Source organism: Lissotriton helveticus, chromosome 8 (genome assembly GCF_964261635.1).
Source record: "Lissotriton helveticus chromosome 8, aLisHel1.1, whole genome shotgun sequence".
Taxonomy (NCBI): Eukaryota; Metazoa; Chordata; class Amphibia; order Caudata; family Salamandridae; genus Lissotriton; species Lissotriton helveticus.
The window spans coordinates 1657191308-1657212020 of record NC_136069.1 but is presented as its reverse complement, the minus strand read 5'-3'; positions in this window follow the sequence as shown (position 1 = coordinate 1657212020).

Here is a 20713-nt window from a genome sequence, read left to right as displayed (position 1 = left end):
GGCCTCCCCATCTTCTACCTTTGTAGCCCTGCGTTATGGTGCACCGCGCAGCTAGAGCCAATGTATGCTGTGTCCAGGGCCTCCCCATCTTCTACCTTTGTAGTCCTGCGTTGGGGTGCACCGCGCAGCTGGAGCTGATGTATGCTGTGTCCTGGGCCTCCCCTTCTACCTTTGTAGCCCTGCGTTATGGTGCACCGCACAGCTAGAGCCGATGTATGCTATGTTCAGGGCCTCCCCTTCTACCTTTGTAGTCCTGCGTTGGGTTGCACCGCACATCTGGAGCTGATGTATGCTGTGTCCAGGGCCTCCCCTTCTACCTTTGTAGCCCTGCGTTATAGTGCACCGTGCAGCTGGAGCCGATGTATGCTATGTCCAGAACCTCCCCTTATACCTTTGTAGTCCTGCGTTAGGTTGCACCGCGCAGCTGGAGCTGATGTATGCTGTGTCCAGGGCCTCCCCATCTTCTACCTTTGTAGTCCTGCGTTATGGTGCACCGCGCAGCTAGAGCCAATGTATGCTGTGTCCAGGGCCTCCCCATCTTCTACCTTTGTAGTCCTGCGTTGGGGTGCACCGCGCAGCTGGAGCTGATGTATGCTATGTCCAGGGCCTCCCCATCTTCTACCTTTGTAGTCCTGCGTTAGGTTGCACCGCGCAGCTGGGGCTGATGTATGCTCTGTCCAGGGCCTCCCCAATCTTCTACCTTTGTAGTCCTGCGTTAGGGTGCTCTGTGCAGCTGGAGCTGATGTATGCTATATCCAGGGCCTCCACGTCTACCTTTGTAGTCCTGCGTTACATTGCACCGCGCAGCTGGGGCTGATTTATGCTGTGTCCAGGGCCGTCCCAATCTTCTACCTATGTAGTTCTACATTAGGGTGCACCGCGCAGCTGATGTATGCTATATCCAGGGCCTCCCCTTCTACCTTTGTAGTCCTGCGTTAGGTTGCACCGCGCAGCTGGAGCTGATGTATGCTATGTCCAGGGCCTCCCAATCTTCTACCTTTGTAGTCCTGCGTTAGGGTGCACTGCCCAGCTAGAGCCGATGTATGCTGTGTCCAGGGCCTCCCCAATCATCTACCTTTGTAGTCCTGTGTTATGGTGCACCGTCCATCTGGAGCTGATGTATGCTATATCCAGGGCCTCCCCCTCTACCTTTGTAGTCCTGCGTTAGGTTGCACCGCGCAGCTGGGGCTGATGTATGCTGTGTCCAGGGCCTCCCCAATCTTCTACCTTTGTTGTTCTGCGTTAGGGTGCACCGCGCAGCTGGGGCTGATGTATGCTGTGTCCAGGGCCTCCCCAATCTTCTACCTTTGTTGTTCTGCATTAGGGTGCACCTGCGCAGCTGATGTATGCTATATCCAGGGCCTCCCCTTCTACCTTTGTTAGTCCTAGGTTAGGTTGCACCGCGCAGCTGGAGCTGATGTATGCTATATCCAGGGCCTCCCCTTCTACCTTTGTAGTCCTGCGTTAGGGTGCACCGCGCAGCTAGAGCCGATGTATGCTGTGTCCAGGGCCTCCCCAGTCTTCTACCTTTGTAGTCCTGCGTTAGGGTGCTCTGTGCAGCTGGAGCTGGTGTATGCTATATCCAGGGCCTCCCCTTCTACCTTTGTAGTCCTGCGTTAGGGTGCACTGCGCAGCTGGAGACGATGTATTTTATGTCCGAGCCCTCCCCAATCGTCTACCTTTGTAGTCTTGCGTTGGGGTGCACCACACATCTTGAACTGATGTGTGCTATGTCCAGGGCCTCCCCAATCTTCTACCTTTGTAGTCTTGTTATAGAGATCGCTGTTCGCAATGGCCTGGTCCTGCTTTATCGCTAAAAACAGAAGTCTTGTGTCATGCTGCACAGTACAGCTGGAGTTGATGGTCAAATGCTGCCTGGTCACTCAGCACTGTAGTCTTGTATTAGGGTGCACAATGCAGCCAGTGGTAATTTACGTTATGACCAAGACCGGTCTTCCCGCTCAACACCGTAGCCTTGGGTGCATAACACAACTGGAGTATGATGCGTGTTTTGCTCAACCCCTTTTTGATTCGCTAGCAATATAGACTTGTTGAGGTGCAGAATGCAGCTATAACCTTAACTCTGTAAGGAAAATAATGCGTGACCTAGTGGGGCTTAACGTTTGCGACAGCTTCTTACAAATGTAAGCGCTCTACATTAGACCCCTAGGATGTAGCATGAGTACCAATGCTGTTGGTATGACCATCTGGACTTGTGCCAATGACAACCACCAAAGGAATGGTGTTACGTGCATGCCCAGGTATTTACAAAGCCTGTACCTCATTTGGAAGCAGCAGAAGGTGGCACAAGACAATAATTCTGTCATTTTCAAAGTGCTGCCAAGAACCTTGTTGAACTATATATCCTGCCTTTCACAGGGTTTAATGTATGGTTTACCATGGGCTGTGGGGGCTATGCACGCTGAACTTCAGGGCAACCATCCAGTGCTGAGCATGTCGTACTTGGAAGGAAACTGGTTTCTCAAATTGTTCACTAAAACCTATCAAAATAATTCTCGCTGATGCTTATTTCGTGTGAGTGCGACATCAATGAGTCTCCTAAACCCGAACCTTGATCAGCCTGAACTGTATCCTCTTACATTCCTGAGTCACCCTCAAGCTCACTATACTCTAAATTTGAGTCCTGGGGAAAAATGGTATCATTAACTAGTCCGCAGTGTTGTTTTACACTGCTTTGTATATAGCACCTGCCCACCCGTGTATCACCTTTGTCACAATTCACTTTCACTGTACTGTACTGTTGGTTAGGGCACCTTTACGATAACTGTCCCTGTTTTAAATCGTGAGACAATGTACAATGAATCGATACAGTTATGCTTCAATAAATGTGAGAATTTTTAAGAAGTCAAGGCTAGGGACTTTTGGCTTAATACTCACTTCGAGGGAACACTTTCTTTATATTGAGTCACCCTCTGGGCATGTGTACAAATGCCTAGCATTGCAGGTGCTTCCTGGCCCTCATATTTGATTGATTATATCAATTATCTTCCATTGGTACTTTGTTTTATTTGACCCATTTTGCTTCCTGTTTGCCTGAAGGTGGGCAGGGCCTAATACCTCACTTCTGCCTGAAGTAGGGAACTCTGTTCTTTTGCCTTCTTGTGGTGGCCACACAAGTGTGCCCCACTGGTACCCATTAGGCAAGCCCATCTGTGCTTGTTCACAACCACCGGGGAGAATTGACCCTGCCCACTGTTGGTCAGAATGCCTTCTTCATATTGGTAAAGGCTGATGATATAATTTTGCTTTCTGGTCATTTAGATGAGTAAGCTATGACAACACTACATAAAGAAAACATGTTTGTTGCATGTGTAGCTTTAGATACACAATCAATCAATCAATATATTTGTAGGGCACACAACGCACCTGTGAGGGTCTCGAGGCTCTGTGGGGGATGCGGGGGTGCTTCTACAGCTCGAACAACTAGGTCTTGAGGTCCTGGGTCGGTCGTAGGCAAATGGGGAGGGTGTTCCAGGTTTTTGCAGCGAGGTGGGAGAACGATCTGCCGCCGGCAGTCGCTCTATGGATGCGGGGGAACGGTGGTAAGGTCAGCGGAGCGAAGTTGGTGGTTCGGGGTGTAGAAGGTAAGTCGTTCGTTGAGGTACGCTGGTCCGGTGTTGTGGAAAGCTTTTTGAGTGTGGGTGAGGAGCTTGAAGGTGATCCTCTTGTTGACGTGGAGCCAGTGTAGATCTTTCAGGTGGGCTGTGATGTGGTTGTGGCGGGGAATGTCGAGGAAGAAGCGTGCAGAGGCGTTCTGTATACGTTGTAGTCGTTTCTGGAGTTTAGCTGATGATCCTGCGTAGAGAGCGTTGCCGTAGTCCAGTCTGCTGGTGACAAGAGCCTGGGTGACTGTCCTTCTATTACCAGTGGGGATCTGTAGATCTTGAGGAGAATGCGGAGGGTGTTGAAGCAGGAGGAGGAGACGGCGTTTGACCAACTCATCCTGCAGAGAGGCTCCAGGAACATTTAAATGCTGGCCAACAGAAGATCCACATCCATGTATGTGGACAGGCAGGATCCTGGCTAACATCATGGGAGCCTAAGGGGGTATACTTCGTGACAGGTCGCCCCCCACTCAATCCTACAATACAACACCAGACCTGCTCCTGCTTTGTGTGGGAAACCACCATATATCACTCAATACGGACACCCTATTTAGAGTGTCACCACAGTGGATTATATTTTCACAACTGCATCATGTATCCTAGATCACTGCATTAATTAAAAAAGTGTGGTATAGTAACTGCTGGTACCCCCTACCTTCAATGTACTCGAAGGATCAGTGGAGGAGGAATAGAGGAAAAAAGATGACGGAAAGTAGGCAGAGGGAGGTTTACAAGCTGGTGCTTGTAATATGACTAACGTCATTTACAGAATTACATGTACCTGTGACCTGCACTACATAGGTCTTACAACTAGGAACATAAAGACCAGAGTGCAGGAACACATCAGCAACTTGAAGTCAGGCAAACTCGCGACGAAATTGGTCCAGCACTTCATTACACAGAAACATCACCCGAGAGACATACGATGGGTAGTCCTTGAAAGGGTCCTGGGTGACCACTTCAATATGGAAAATAGACTACTGACTAAGGAAGCTCGCTGCATATACCAAGAGGGGGCAGATCAGATTGGTCTTAATGATCATATAGAGTGGAACAAGGTGATGCCATTCTAGGGGGCCTTTCACAAACCACAACACACAGTGTGTAAACGTACTTTGTTACAAATACTGTAGTACTAAATGCAAATTCATACTCCGGCTGGAGTATAGGCAGATTGGTGAAGCAGCATGCTCACACTGTGAGGATAAAGAGATGGGCCATAGTACTCTTTTGCTACTCAAGTTAGGAGAACACTAGGACACTCGAGCAGACAAAGGCCAGTGGCAGTTTGTAGCTTCACGCAGAAGTACAGTGACATCAGACAATTATTTGTTAAAACTTGAGGGGGGATTCATGTAGAACTTCATCTAGTAATCGGAAGATGACAGTGTGTATACGCAAGTAGATGCTATGGGCTATATAAATGTGGGATGAAGTTTTTGAAAAAACCCACTGTAAGATGGCCGCCAATGTTGTTCTCCTATGCCTCCTAAAAAACGCGAGGGGCGGGATTTGAGCGTCAGATTGACGCCGGACATGACGCTGCCATGTTGCGAGTCTTCAAAAAGAACTTTCTTTCTCGACCGCGGTAAGGGTCTAAGGAGGGATGCCCGTCGGGTGCTATATCATGCTGGTTATTTACCCTTTACGAATTTTTTAGATATATGCAAAAAGTATAGGAGTGGGCTCGAATATCCACGATTTAGCAGGCAAGAAGGGATGCCCGTTGCGTGCTATAATATGTTGGCTATTCACTCTCTACTTTCACGCAACAGTGTAGGAGGGTGCTCGAAAGGAATGTAAGATATTGCTCGCTGCGGCACGCTCCAAAAATATAGGCGGCGAGAGGTTGCTTGGGAGTGCTACACAACATTTGAGTCATGACGATATTGGTTGCATGTGCGTACGAGTATTAATCTAAATGGAGTAAAGATTCGGAAAGAATATGATTGTAAGGGAGAAATGTAACTTCCATACTTGATGTGGGGGATTAGAACGGCAATGAGTGTGCCTTATTTCCTCTCCACAGACTGACTGTATGCAACGACTATATCGGGCCCTGTTACAAATCCACAGGGGACACATCAGTTTCTCCTACGGGGGTGCCGGTATGCTAATGAATGGTCACGACCTGGTAATTAATCCATATGGGCTCTCTCAGTGATCCTGGTTTCTAAACTTTTATTCCCTCTTTTACTGTGTGTAATCTGATGGATGTCTGATAAGCATGGTGATTCAATGTGGGATGTTATGTTTCTACAGGTACAATAAACGGAGAAACGAGGTGCAGTGAGGACGCTGACCCTAATACCCTGATAAAATTGTCTCAAAAGGATGTAAGGCAATGAAACATGTTTTTTTTTTTTAAACAGATTTTATTAGTCAAGTAGCATATATCGGGCGGCACCCTGCAAACCAGGGGCAATTGCAAAAACATTTCAGAACATTTACAACCGCCATTGACTGTTCGTTTCATAGTCTTTCATCCCCACATAAGCATCTGCCCCACGTGCAGGAGCGTGAAAAGTTGCCCACCCACACCCCAACTCCCCCCATCCCCAACTCCCCCCCCAAACCCTCCCTCCAGTCACACAAGTCCACAGTTCCATGTTCACAGTTATGCATAATAGATATATACAGTAACGCACCCACGGTCCCCCTCACCACCCCCTCTGCCCACTCCTCAATGTCCTTATGCAGTCTCCCCCCAACCTGGCAACAAGTGCTCGTCCGTCATCGGGTGGTCTAGCCAAAATCCCCGATACTCCGTCCACCTGTTCCAGATTTTATAGTGCTTGCGTGGACACGCCCTGGCTACGAATATGGGTTGCTCCAGGCCCGTGCAAAAATTAAGGCCATTTTTCCAGACCGCCACCGAGGGGGCCCTTGTCGCCTTCCATGCCTGTGCAATATCTCGCTTTGCCAAGGTGAGCCCTAACAACAGAGGTGCCTTTTATATATGTTATCCCCCCACCCCCTCCATCACATGTAATAGGGCCAACTGTGGTGTGCGGGTTAGCTCCCAGCCCAGAACCTCCGAAAGGCATGCAAAGACCCCCCTCCAGAAGCGATCTAATGATGTACAGTGCAATATCGTGTGGATAAATGTGCCTTCCGCCTGATCGCAGCGCAAACATACCGGTGAGGAAATCCTCCCCTCCCGCCAGAGGCGCGTCCTAGTAAAATGTACGCTATGGAGGTATTTAAATTGGACTAGACGAAGTCGCATTGTGATGGTCGCCCCACGCGGGGACGCCAGTGCTTCCACCCAGTCCTCTTCCTCCAGCTCGCCTACATCGGCCTCCCAGTCCCCCCGAAGCTTCTGAAGTGTGGGGGAGCAATGTCTCGCCAGGGTTTGGTATATGCGCGATATCTTCCTGTCTCCTAGATCCCCCATATAGAGTTTGGCCTCTATAGGGCTGAACTCGGGGATGTCCTCCAGGCCCTGCAGACTAGGAGATATCGCTTGTCGCAGCTGTAGATATTGGTAGAACTGTGTCGGGTACAGCTGATATTCCGCCTGAAGATCCCAAAAGGATTTAAGAGTTGTATCGGCCACTACATCACCCAGTGTGGATATGCCGATGGCATCCCTACCTCTGAGTCCCGGTAGAGCCGCCAACTGAGGCAGCCGCCCGTTATTCCACCAGGGGGTTTCCAGTGTCAATACACCCCACCAACCCATGCGCCGAAGCGCCTGTTTCCAGACCATGAACACCACCCTTGTAGCCGACGGCAGTGCGCTACGCAACCTAGCTGAGTACAATATTGTATGCAGCGTGTGTCGACCCATTAGACAGCGCTCTAGCGCGTACGCTGGGTCCCATCTGTCCCCGTACCACCAGTTGTTGAGGACCAGCAGATGCGAAGCCTGATAGTAGGAGAGGAGGTCAGGTGAAGCCAATCCCCCGCTGTAAGTAGAGAGGAAGCATGTACGCACTGCCACATGCACCCTCCCTCCCTCCCTCCCTCCCCATAGGAACTGCCCTAACACGGAGTTTACCATTCGGAACCATCGAGCTGGAATCGGAAATGGGTGATTCTCTAGTTGATATAGGAGGCGGGGAAGGGCCACCATTTTAAAAATTGCAGGTCTATCGAACAGCGTCCAGTGCATGCGAGACCAGGACTTAATGTCTGCCCGCACCCTCTCCCACACAGGTGCCACATTACGCTCCCATGCCACTGCCGGTACCTCTGACAGCACTACCCCCAGGTACTTCAATCCCCCAGCTGCTAACTGTACCTTGGACGCCCACGATCCCACCCTCGTCTGCCCTCCCAGGACCCATAGTGTGGATTTGCGGGGATTCATGTAGAGACCCGACGTCTCCCCAAACATCTGCATAATACGCAGCAACCGTGGACCTGTCCCATCCAGGGCCGTTTAAAAGAAGAGAACATCATCAGCATATAGGGCTATTCTATCAGAGAGACCCGTGGCCCACTCAAACCCATGAACCTGTGCGTCATATGCGCACCCATGCCGCCAGGGGCTCCATAGCTAGGGCAAACGGGTATGGCGATAGGGGGCACCCCTGCCGCGTGCCCCTCAGAATCTCAAAGGCAGAGGAGACCGCTCCCGCAGCCCTAACCGTTGCTGTTAGACCAGTGTATAGCAATTTTGTGTATGAAAGGAATTGCGGGCCCAGATTGAGTCTAGGCAGTAGGGCAAACAAGTAGACCCAGCTCAGAGAATCGAACGCCCTATCTATATCTGCCAAGAGCAACGCCGCTGGTTCCCCTAGCTGCCAGATCACCGCAACCGCCACCTGTGCCCTTCTGATGTTATGTCGCGTAGCCCTCTGCGGCATAAATCCCACCTGGTCAGGGTGTATCAGGGATGCTATGTGTGCCAGTAGCCGATTGGCTAATACCTTCGCCCAAACCTTGGCTTCCACGTTTAAAAGAGAAATGGGGCGATAGGACACGTGGCTCTCCGGTGAGCATCCGGGTTTCTGAAATACCACCACCTCCGCATGTCTCCAGTCCGGGGGGAGCGCCCCTTTCTCCCGAGGCTCCTCTATCACAGCCCTGTAATGTCGGGCCAGCTGCAAACTGTAACGAAGATAGAATTCGCTCGGCAACCCGTTTGGTCCAGGAGCCTTCCCAGACCTCAGTTCCCCCAGAGCCACCCCCAGTTCCTCCTCCGATAGGGGGGACCTCCAACTGGTCTCGTTGGTCATCCGACAGCGCCTTAGGTGGCAAGTCGGTTATGAATTTCTCTATCATGGTAGCCTCCAGACACTCCCGAGGAGCATAGGGGTCGGCGAAGTACTCAGCAAAGCTCTTCGCAATAGCCACGGAGTCCGTAATCTGGACCCAACCAAGTCCAGTATTTTAGGTAGGGTGTGAGCATGCAGACAGTGCAACATTTTCCCCGGCTTGTCACCCCGTGGGTACACCCTACTGCGTGTAGCCAGCCAGGCCTGATGCGCTTCTTCCATAAGCAGGGCCGCACATTCTTGTCGAGCCAGAAGCAATTGCCTCACTCCCAGCTCGCTTCCCGACTCTCGGGTCTGCCTCTCAAGCTGCTCTATGTGAGCCTCTGCTCGAGTCAGTGCCTCCCTTCGCTGCCTACGGGCGGATGAACACCAGGAAATGTCTATCCCCCGCAACGTGGGCTTTAGCGCCTCCCACAACTTGGCCGCGCTCGACACAGTGCCCACATTCTCTGTCAGGTACTGAGCGATAGATTCCCCCATATGGGTCGTATACTCTGCATTTTGGAGGTTCTGTAGTAGGGGATCTCTGTGTATAGTCCTAATCTAGTGAATAGTCCCGCCCATGTGCGTGGACCCCGGAGCAATCAAAAATAATCTCTTAAGTTGCGAAAACCTGCACAAACACTTAAGAGAGAATTTAAAGACGGATAATGCAGCCTATATCCACAGGCTACACTGTCCAGTACTTCAACTAGAAAGTCCACCAAAAATCCACAAAGAGCACAGCCTGTCCAGTTTTCTCCACAGAGAACAACTTTCTTTTACCAGTAAAAGCCTCTGGAATGATAGAGAGGAAGGAGTGGACAGACAAGCCCCATAGGCTGCCATTATGTGGCTCAGAACAGAATACTGTGCCTTTAAGAGAACTTTCCAGAACTCTCTCGGTATCCCAGAATGCACAGCAGGCCCCTCTTACTTTCAGCTCTTTTTTCCGGCTCCTGCAAGCAGGACCCTGGAGCATTGAGCTCTCCCTTTCAAGGGTTTATTTAGTGTTTTTTTCACTTTTCAAGTGTTTTAGTGCTTTCATTTGTAGTACTTTGGTGTTTTTCTTCCTTGTGTGTGTTTTTGAGCACCCTTTTATTTGTCAAAATGCCTGCTTTGTTTGACAAATGCCCAGAGGGTTCAAGGAAGAAGGCCAAGTCGGACCCACACGAGGTGTGCATCATCTGCCTAACCTCATCTCATGTCCCAGAGGAGTGTGACATTTGCCAGAGCTTCTCCAGCAGGACCCTGAGAGAGAGGATGAGGATCAGGCTCCAAGGCCTGGAAGATAGAAGACTGAAGGCACAAGGTGGGTCTGGGCATGCTTCATCTGCCCATGCTGAGGCCTCTGGGGGGCTCCCCAGGGGCAGGAATACCAGCAAACGTCCCCGTTCTCCGCCCGCGTCGATAGCATCGACAACGGCGTCGAGAGGGATGACAGCAGTCTGTTCCCCGTCTCCCCAGGGCTCTGGGTCGCAGCGGCGTCGACATTCGACGTCGAGGAGACTAACTAGGCTGACGTCGCCGGTGACGGTGTCATCGTCGTCGAGTCATCGACGTCGAAAGAGTTCGGCCCGGCGTCAGCGCTCGCCGTCGAGGCGACTTCGCCGTCGAAGAAGAGATGGTCGGCGTCGAGGGGATCCTCGTCATAGAGGAGGACGTCGAAGACTCGCAGGCGTTCGACGTCGAAGGGACGGTCGGCGTCTAGAAGGCGCTCGCCGTCGAGAAGATGGCGTTCGGCGTCAAGGAGACGTTCGACGTCGAGACGACGGTCGCCGTCGAGGCGTGGTTCACCGTCGAGGCGAAGGCACCGGTCACCGTCAAGACGGCGTTCCTCGACGTTGAGATGGCGTTCTTCAACGCCGAAGAGACGCAGAAGGAGTTCTGCTGCCAGGAGTCGCTCTGGGTCCTCTGGGTCGCGCCGGCGATGGTCGCCGATAGGCTCTCCATCGCCTCCTTCGAAGAAGAAGAGGGAGTCACCGGGCTCGGTGTACTCCGAGGTATATACACCTCCTAAGCCGAGGATGCCTTCTCCTCCTCCTCCCTTGCCCAAGGAGCCTCTGCTGCGGACTCCCACTCCGCCTCCACTTCCTCCTCCTCCTCCTCATCCTCACCCTCCGCCTCCGCCTCATGGACCGCCTGCGGTTCCGCCGAGGTCGGCGTCACTGCCACGGTACCCGACGCCGCCTAAGGGCACTCCTCAGCCGAGGCACCCGGCCAGGCCACAGGCTCCGGCTCCTTCAAAACCTGTGGAGCGTCCGAAGCCGAGGAGGTCGCGCTCTCGCTCCGGCGAGAGAGAGAGATTGCGGAGTCGTCGCCGGTCGTCCACGAGATCGAGGCGACGCCACAGGAGGCGCGGATCAAGGTCCCACACAGACTCTTCGGGGACCAGGGACTACTCTCCGACTTTGTCGGAATCCCCTGGGACGAGGGTGTCGTCAGTCGATGATGTTGTCTCTTTAAAAGAGGTTCTGCTGAGGGGTGCGGCTAAGTTAGGCATCACAGTGAGGGTTCCCACGCCCACGACGACTTTGATTTTCGAGACGCTACATAAAAAACACCAGTCTCGGCCTTTACTGCCTTTAATACCAGGATTGGTTGAGCCCGCCATGGAGTTGTTTCTCACTCCGGCGGTGACGAAGGCGGCTCCTTCCTGGCTCCTCAAGAAGTACCGGGCGCCGGATTCTGACCCGGCTTTTCTTCGGATGGATCCTCCACCAGACTTGGTCATAGTGATGGCGGCTAGGAAGCAGCACGCCACCGCCCAGTCGTCTACAGTACCTCCTGATAAGGAGAGCCGCTGGTTAGACTCGGCCGGCAGGAAGGTCTGTGGTACTGCGTCTACTACGATGAAGGCTGGAAGTGACGCGGCTTTGCTAGGGCGATAATATCGAGCCCTATGGAAGTCCATCCAGCAATTCGCTGAGCTCCTTCCTCGTGAGAAGAAAGAGGACTTTCAGGCGATCCTGAATGAAGGGATGTTGGTGTCGAACCAACTCATCAGCGTGGGTGCTGATGTGTCGCTTCTGCCGTGATGTAAACCACCAGCGTCATGCTTGGCTTCGCCTTACCTCGCTCAAGCCGGAGGCTCAACAACGGGTGGCCAACCTGCATTTCTCGGGGGAAACCCTGTTTGGCAAGCATGCGGACGACGAGATGGCCCGCATGAAAGCGGAGGCCGAGACCCTGACGGACGTCGGGTTGGAGAAGCCCAAGGAGAAGAAGACCTACCGCCCGTTCCAGAGACGGTTCGGGGCGCAAGGCAGAGGACGAGGGCAACCGCAACAACAGCAGCAGTTCCAAAGGCCCTTCCAGAAACGCCAGAAGGGCAGAGGGGGCCAGCAGTCCGCAGCGGCGAACAAAGGCCCGGCTGGGTCTAGGCCCTGAGCGATTACTTCCCCTGCATCCGTTACCCACTCCGGTGGGGGGGAGCGTTCAATTTTTTCTGGCAGAGTGGAGAAAAATTACTCCGGACAAGTGGGTGCTGAATATTGTTTGCAATGGATACAGTCTTCGGTTCACCAGCCCGCCTCCAGCAATTCCACCGGTCAGCTCACAGTTTCAGCTGCGTGAGCTCCAGGCGCAAGCCAATACCCTGTTAAGGAAAAGGGCGATAGAAGATGTACCTCTGTCTCAAAGGGGAAGAGGTCTGTACTCACGGTTCTTTCTGGTTCACAAGAAGGACAAGAACGAGTTCAGGCCCATTCTGGATTTGCGACAAGCAAACAAGTGGATTCGCAGAGAGAAATTTCGCATGCTGTCGTTGCATCAGATTTATCCTCAGCTGCAACAGGGAGACTGGCTATGTGCTATAGACCTACAGGATGCGTACTTCCATGTGCCCATTGCACAAAAACACAGGAAGTTCCTGCGATTCCAAGTCGGCGGCAATCATTATCAGTACACAGTACTGCCATTCGGGCTGAAGTCTGCGCCCAGGACATTCTCGAAGTGCATGGCAGTGGTAGCGGCGCACCTGAGAACCTCCTCCTTCTCGGAAGCTCAAGCGCACTTCCAGAAGACGTGCGTTCTCTTGAACAAGCTGGGGTTGCACATCAACATGTCTAAGTCTGTCCCGACTCCGGTCCAGTGCATACAGTACTTGGGAGCCTCCATCAATACGCTGTCAGCAAGCGTGTCTCTTTCGGAGGAGAGACGATTATCACTCCTTCGGAAGGCTCAGGCTCTTATGACCGCTCTATCTACAACAGTGAGGACTGTGTCTTCTCTACTGGGGTCGATGGCCTCTTGTATCTTCCTCACGCCACACGCACGACTGCACATGAGAGTGCAGGAGTGCTTGGAGGATCAGTGGGATCAGACGAGAGGGACTTGGGACGACAAGATACGACTGTCTCTGCATGCTCTTCAGTCTCTGAAGTGGTGGTGTTCAGCGGAGAATCTCCTCAGAGGGTTCCCTTCCACAAAGACATTCCCACACAGACTATCGTGACGGATGCGTCTCTCCACGGCTGGGGAGCGCACTCCGGAGACTTACTGATACAAGGAACGTGGTCCCCGACGGAGTCCACGTATCACATCAATTTTCTGGAACTCAGAGCTGTTCACTTGGCACTGAAGGCCTTTCATCCGTCCTTCCAGACCAACTCTCTGCTTGTACAGACGGACAATACGACCACGATGTATTACCTCAACAAGCAGGGGGGCTCGAGATCACGCACTCTGTCACAGGAGGCACAGGCGATCTGGCACTGGCTTCTAGCAAGAGGACTGACGATAACGGCTACCCATCTACCAGGTGTGCAGAATGTTCAGGCAGACGCACTGAGCAGACTGATTCAGGAAAACCATGAATGGGTCATAAACGACGAAGTACTAGGAGAAGTCTTCGCAAGGTGGGGACTCCAGACGTAGATCTGTTCGCCACCGCCGAAAACAGCAAATGCCGAGACTTCGCCTCCAGGTACTACCAGCTGGGGAATGCGCTATGGATCAACTGGTCGAACAGCTTTCTGTACGCTTTTCCACCCATTCCCCTGATTCCGGCGGTGCTCATCAAGCTGTCCCAGTCCAGGGCGCAGATGATCCTGATTGCCCCGGAATGGCCCAGGCAGTGGTGGTTCACGGACCTGCTTCACCGGTCTCTCCTTCCTTACATACGGCTGCCGTGCCGGCCGGACCTTCTCACGAAGTTCGGGGGGCAGATGGTGCACCCCAACCTCTCGTCTTTGAGTTTGGCGGCATGGCTCCTGAGATAGTGCAATATGGCCATTTGAATCTACCAGAAGATTGTATGGACATACTGAAGGAGGCTAAGCGTCCTTCCACTAGGATTCCTACGCTTACAAGTGGAAGAGATTCTGCAACTGGTGCAAGCCCAAGAATTATGATCCGACGACATGTAAGGAAGATGTCATCCTTCCGTATCTTCTACATTTGGCGCAGTCTGGCCTTAATTTCCATTCCATTAAGGTTCATCTCGCTGCGCTGACTGCCTACAGGAAATACCCTTCACAGACTTCCTTCTTCCAGATCCCTGTGATCAAGTACTTTTTGGAAGGCTTGAAGAAAGTGTTCCCTCCTGTCCGGCTTCCTTCGCCTTCATGGGAATTGAATGTGGTGCAGTCCAGATTGATGAAGGAACCTTTTGAACCTATTCATAAGGCTTCATTACAGCACCTGTCCTGGAAGGCGGCGTTCCTCGTGGCCATTACATCAGCCCGCAGGGTGAGTGAAATTCAGGCGTTATGTTGCCAAGAACCTTATACTGTATTTCATGCTGCTAAGGTTGTTATGTGTACTCACCCTAAATTTCTTCCAAAGGTTATCTCTGATTTCCATGTTAACCAGACCATAACTTTACCTATGTTTTTTCAGAATCCTTCATCTCCAGTGGAAAGGTCTCTGCATTCCCTGGATGTTAGGAGAGTGTTGAAATTTTATCTGGATAAAACGAAAGATATTCGTAGGTCAGACCAATTGTTTATCAATTATGGATCAGTCAGGACCGGTCTTGCTACCTCAAAACAGTCCATCTCTAGGTGGATTGTGTCCTGTATACACTTGTTTTACCAGAAGGCTAATAAGACCTTAGGGGGTAAACCTAAGGCTTATTCCACCAGGGGCAAAGCTGCCACGACTGCTTTTCTACGTAATGTTCCAATTGCAGAAATCTGCAAGGCGACCACTTGGAAGTCGGTCCATACCTTTGCTAAGCATTACTGTCTGGACACTGATGCCAGGGCAGACGCTCAGGTTGGACAGGCATCGCTGCGAAATCTGTTCGCACAGTAGTGGTGTTATTTCTCTTCTCTCCACTGCCGCTTTGGTGTAGGGATGGGCTTGCCATTCTATTCACTAGATTATGACTATACACAGAGATCCCCTACTATAGAAGGAGTAGTTTCTGTCCTGTAACTCCAGTTCTGTAGTAGGGGTATCTCTGTTATAGTCATAAGCGCCCGCCCTCCTCCCCGGTGGAGAAAGATATTCATGTAAGGAATGCTACAGGTCTGGCGTGTTACGCCTTCAAAAAGAACTGAAAGTAAGAGGGACCTGCTGTGCATTTTGGGATACTGAGAGTGTTCTGGAAAGTTCTCTTAAAGGCACAGTATCCTGTTCTGAGCCACATAATGGAAGCCTATGGGGCTTATCTGTCCACTCCTTCCTCTCTATCATTCCAGAGGCTTTTACTGGTAAAAGAAAGTTGTTCTCTATGGAGAAAACTGGACAGGCTGTGCTGTTTGTGGATTTTTGGTGGAATTTCTAGTTGAAGTACTGGTCAGTGTAGCCTGTGGATATAGGCTACATTATCTGTCTTTAAATTCTCTCTTAAGTGTCTGTGCAGGTTTGCAGGTTTTGACAATTTAAGAGATTATTTTTGATTGCTCCGGGGTCCACGCACATGTGCGGGACTATTCACTAGATTATGACTATAACAGAGATACCCCTACTACAGAACTGGAGTTACAGGACAGAAACTACTCCTTCCACATCACTAGGCGCCAACGGAACGGCTGCCTGTTCCTCCCAATGTCCAGCTCCATGTAGATTGGGGAGTGGTCTGAGAGACCTCGAGGCAGTATCCAGGCAGCGAACACTCTACCCGCCCCAGCCCTAGGAACAAATAGGTAATCCAGCCGAGAAAAGGACTTGTGCACTGCCGATAGGTAGGTGTGTTCCCTAACCGCACCGTGCTACCGACGCCATACATCAACCCAATCCATTCCCGTCACCAAGGCATGCAGATTCGTGGGTAGGCCCCCTCTAGTACCAGCACCGGTCCCTGTCCTGCGCCATCTGCATAACGTCATATCAGTCCCCTCCCCTCCCAGCACTGACATGTCATCTGGCATCTCTGCCCAGAGCAACCTCAACTTTTCAATAAGATTCCATTGCAGCGGAGGCGGAGCGTACACACTACCCAATATTAAGGGGAACCCACCAATCTTGCACATAGCGTCCCAGCAAATCATACCATTGTTGTTTATGTGTATATGGAACCCTTCAATGTATCAGTATAGCCACTCCCCGCGACCCCCTACTAAAGCCTGCATGGAAGACCTGCTGGAAGCCAAAGCGCTGTAAGCATGGGGCCTTCGTGCCCATAAGGTGTGTCTCCTGTAACAAAAGAATATCTGCCTGCAAGCGCTTCGCATGCTGAAATATTGCCTTTCGCTTTACCTTATCTAACGCCCCTCTGACATTCCAGCTTAGGATACGAAGACCATTTTTCAGACCATGTCCCCCCTCATTCAGGCTAGCCATTGAGGAGTCTCCTGTCATGTAACGCGGACATTAAGCCTCGGTGGTGTGAGTGTGAACCCCGTCGTGCCTGTGGTAAAAGTGTGACCTGGTAACCAGAACATCCCCAACCCAACCAACCCCCCTCCCCATACCTGAACCCCAACTCTGAAGTATCTGTCGCGGAGTAGCTGAACCCTAGACCCCAACAGGAGGACTGGGCCCACCCCAACCAATGGATCCCCAATTCACAGCCCATAAACATGCAATAGGGCTCCCGCCAGTCCACTCCTAGCGGTAGCACAAGCCCAGTTCATGGCAATCCGGTCACTGTCATATAAACTCTGCCGTGCATCATCAGCTGCCCCCATCATGTCTCCAAAGTCTGCTCCTCCAAGGCCGGCCCCTCTCGGGAGACCACCTCCCCGGACTGTGAGTGCCTCCTTGACTGCGACCGCAGATCTCTGCTCCTTTGCCGACCACTGGGACCCCCCCCCGGGGCATCTCCTTCGCCGAGGGGTCAGGATCTCTTCCCAGTGGGGTGTGAGGCCGAACCCGCACAGTCTCGTCCGTCCATCGGAAGACTTCCTCGGGGCTGTCGAAGAAGTTGGTGCGCGACTGAAAGACCACCCGAAGACGTGCGGGAAACAGCAGGGCGTATGGAAGTTTAATCGCCCTCAGCCACGCCTTCGCGGCCATGAATGATTGGCGTTGCTGTTTTACTTGCCACGTATAATCAGGAAAGATTAGGATACGAGCATTATTGTACAGTAGTGGTTCTTTGACCCGGGCCTGTTTCAAGATCGTGTCTCTGTCCTTATAGTTGAGTAACTTGGCAATAACTGGCCGCGGGCGGGCCGCCGCCGGGGTTTTTGCATGAGTACTCGATGATCCCGCTCTACCACAAAACACTTCGACAGAGACTCTAGTGGCCGCCAACCCTCCAGCCAGGTAGTGAGGAAGCGCTCCATATTTCCCTCCTCGCACCCCTCCGGAAATCCAACAAAGCGGAGATTATTACGGCGGGCCCGGCCCTCCGCATCTTCTGCCCGGAGTACCAGGCCCTTCTGGACCGTCTCCATCGCCGCCACCTTCCGCTAGAGTTCAGTGACACCGTCTTCCACTCCCGAGATGCGGATCTCGGCCTCAGAGATGCGGGATACTGCGTTCCGCAGGTCCTGGCGTAACAACATGACGTCTGCCCCCAATGCGCCTATCTTAGTGTCCAGCATGTCCCTGGCCTGGGTGATGGTGGCCATGAGGGCCGCGTTGTCCGGCATCGGTCCCTGCTGGCCCCCAGACGCTCCAGGCCCTCCTCCCGGACCAGTGAACTTATCTATGGGCTTGTTTAGCCATAGCGCGGCCCTCTTTCTCCCTGGTCATATCCTCTTCACTGGCCCACAGGCCCTCTCCAGGCCTCCCCGTGTACCCCTGGTCCGCTGGCCCAGCTGCGCAGTCTCCCGCCAGGCCCCCGCTCCACTCGAGCGCCCCAGCATAGTGCTTTTGTGGTTCTACCTTCTGAACTCTGGCGGTATAGCTAGGTAAAGATTGTGATGTTCTTTTCGAAAATAGATATACGAATGTGAAGTGAATTAGAGTAAACCCACTGTGAGACATCACAGGGTAAGAATTATTTCACAAAGGGAATAACTTTCTTTTTTGATTTTTGTCATTTACCCAGTTCCCTTTGGTATAAGGGTTACTCTCTACCTTTTTACACTAAATCAATACAGACTCACTTTTAGATTTGTATTACTTTTACATAAGGATGAAGTGTCTTTTAATGTAGGCATTATTTCAAAGGCTGCCACGCGGGCACAAATTTCGATGCACTGATGAGATATGCTGCTGCAATTTGGTACTGTACGAGATATTTTAGCGGAGGTATTTTATTTTAATCGTTATGATGTGAGTTGTTTTTATCTTTTTCTTTTTACGAATAACTTTTATGGCTGCCACAATGCTGCCACATAAAGTTTTGGATTGAATTGAATTTGGGGCATATTTAATAAAGAGTTGCGTCACCCCTGCGCAACGCAATGGGTCACAAGAGAGATGCAACTCATATGTTTGATTTATAAAGCCACGTTAGTCCACCTTGCTTGGTTTGATACATTTAGAATAACTCAATACAGAGCAAATCTCTGCGTTGTTAACTTTCTTTTCATTTCTGTATTGATTTAGGCCATAACAGTACTTGTTTACAATAGGGGTAAAAGCAACTTGAAATATTGCGAATTAAATGTGCAATAAAAGATAAAAGCATAGTCTGTTTAGAAGCATCGTCACATGGGCAAGAAATGGAGTCAAGATGCTGGCCATAGTCCAGGGGAAAGCATAACAGGTGCTTAACTGTGCCTGAACTAAAACAAAACAAGAGTGAATGTTGCCATCTGCTGTGGGCAGTCTGTGAATAGTTAGTTATGTGATCAGTGTCACATAAGTCTAAATATCTAATGACCGTTGGACATGTCTGGAGACACCTGAGCCGCTGGGACTCGTCGAGCTGGAGAAAAGCCTCCGTCACACTCCTTTTACTTAGTGAAACACAGGTCGAGGGATCCCGGAGAAGGATTCCATCCCCATGTGACTATAAACAGTCTGAACATAACTAATCCAGGGGATTTGCAAGCCTTTGTCCAGGGAGAGGCAAGCCAGTATTATGTCTCTTGTTATGCCCCTAGTTATATTAGTGTTATATGAAGCTGAATCCTACTGTTAACGAACAATTCATTTAAGAAGGAACATAAACTGCAGATTAACATCTTCTGTAAATAAACTATTACCCAGACACACCTCCTCAGTGCTGGAGACAGGGCTCTGCATCTATTTCAGCTGGAGTGGGCTGGCGCCCTCCAGTGGTGGAGAGAGGGAGGAGCGTGGGGCTTCAGCACCAGGTAGGATGACAACATTTAGATGATGCTTTCTTCCCATCGCAAGGGCTCGCACCGTTTTTTTGTATTTAAGGTTTCATTATGCAGTTTGATGTCTTTATTTCTTAATTATATTTTGTTGCAGCTTAGTGCCCTCTTGTGGCCATCTGGGGTTATTTGTACAGCCATTTTATTTAACGACAGACCGGACTGCTCTCCACACCACAAGAGGCAAGGAGGAATTCCAGAGATGAGACAGAGCAAGATGATGATTTTATTGAGAAACCGAAAAGACATTAAGGGGCAGATTTACAAGCCCCGTACTCCACATTTGGGCCACTTTTGTGACGCAACGGCGGCACATAGCCGGCGCCATGCTGCGGGGTATTTACAACGTGACGCATCTGGGAGATGCATCACGTTGTAAAGCTCTGCGCCACATTGTGGAGTTCCGGCACAGGGGGGAGCGTTCCGGCGCAGAAGCGCCTCCTAAAAGTTGCTAAGTGAAATCTACAAGATTTCACTCCGTCACTTTTATGCACATGCTGTGTCAAAACCCTGCGCCTGCTTGAAGCAGGTGTAAGGATTGACGCAGCATGTTAGGCGTAGGGGCACCTCAAGCCTTGCTAGAGCTGCGTCACGCTTGCGGCGCAACTCCAGCAATGCGTCACCTTTACGGCAACAGATGCGTCACGCATCTGTCTATTCTTGCCCCATGGTGCGCCGCAAATGCGGCACATTCATGGTGGCACAAGAGGTGTCTGCTGTGACGCACAATAACTGGCGCATCCCTGCTGATATGCAGGGATGCGCAAGTTATTGTAAATCTGCCCCATACTTTATAAAAAAATAAAATACGCGAGAAACAAGCATTAGCAAAATCAATAGGTCTAGCGCCGTCTGCAAACCTTTTTGTTTTTGCTAAAGCTTGTTTTGTGTTGCAATGTTTTTGTCCATATTTATTTCAAACCACATTTTTGTTTTATCGATCGGTCCTGTTCACTTTAATTTCATCAAAAAGCAGACAGTTGGCAAGTAGTCCCAATGTGCAAGAACAAAATTTTGTGACAGTGATAATCGGGCTGACTCGCTTGACCTATTATGTAATGAATGGAAACAAAATGGGACTGACATAACAATGGATGAAGGGTATAGAGTGTTGGGCTCTCAGAAGTGTATATATATATATATTCACTGAAAAAACCATAGGTTATAGACCATATATAGTTAGGAATTAGCATTTAAAAAACCTTATTTTACTCACACAAAACCATTGAAATTCCATATATAGTTAGTTGCACTA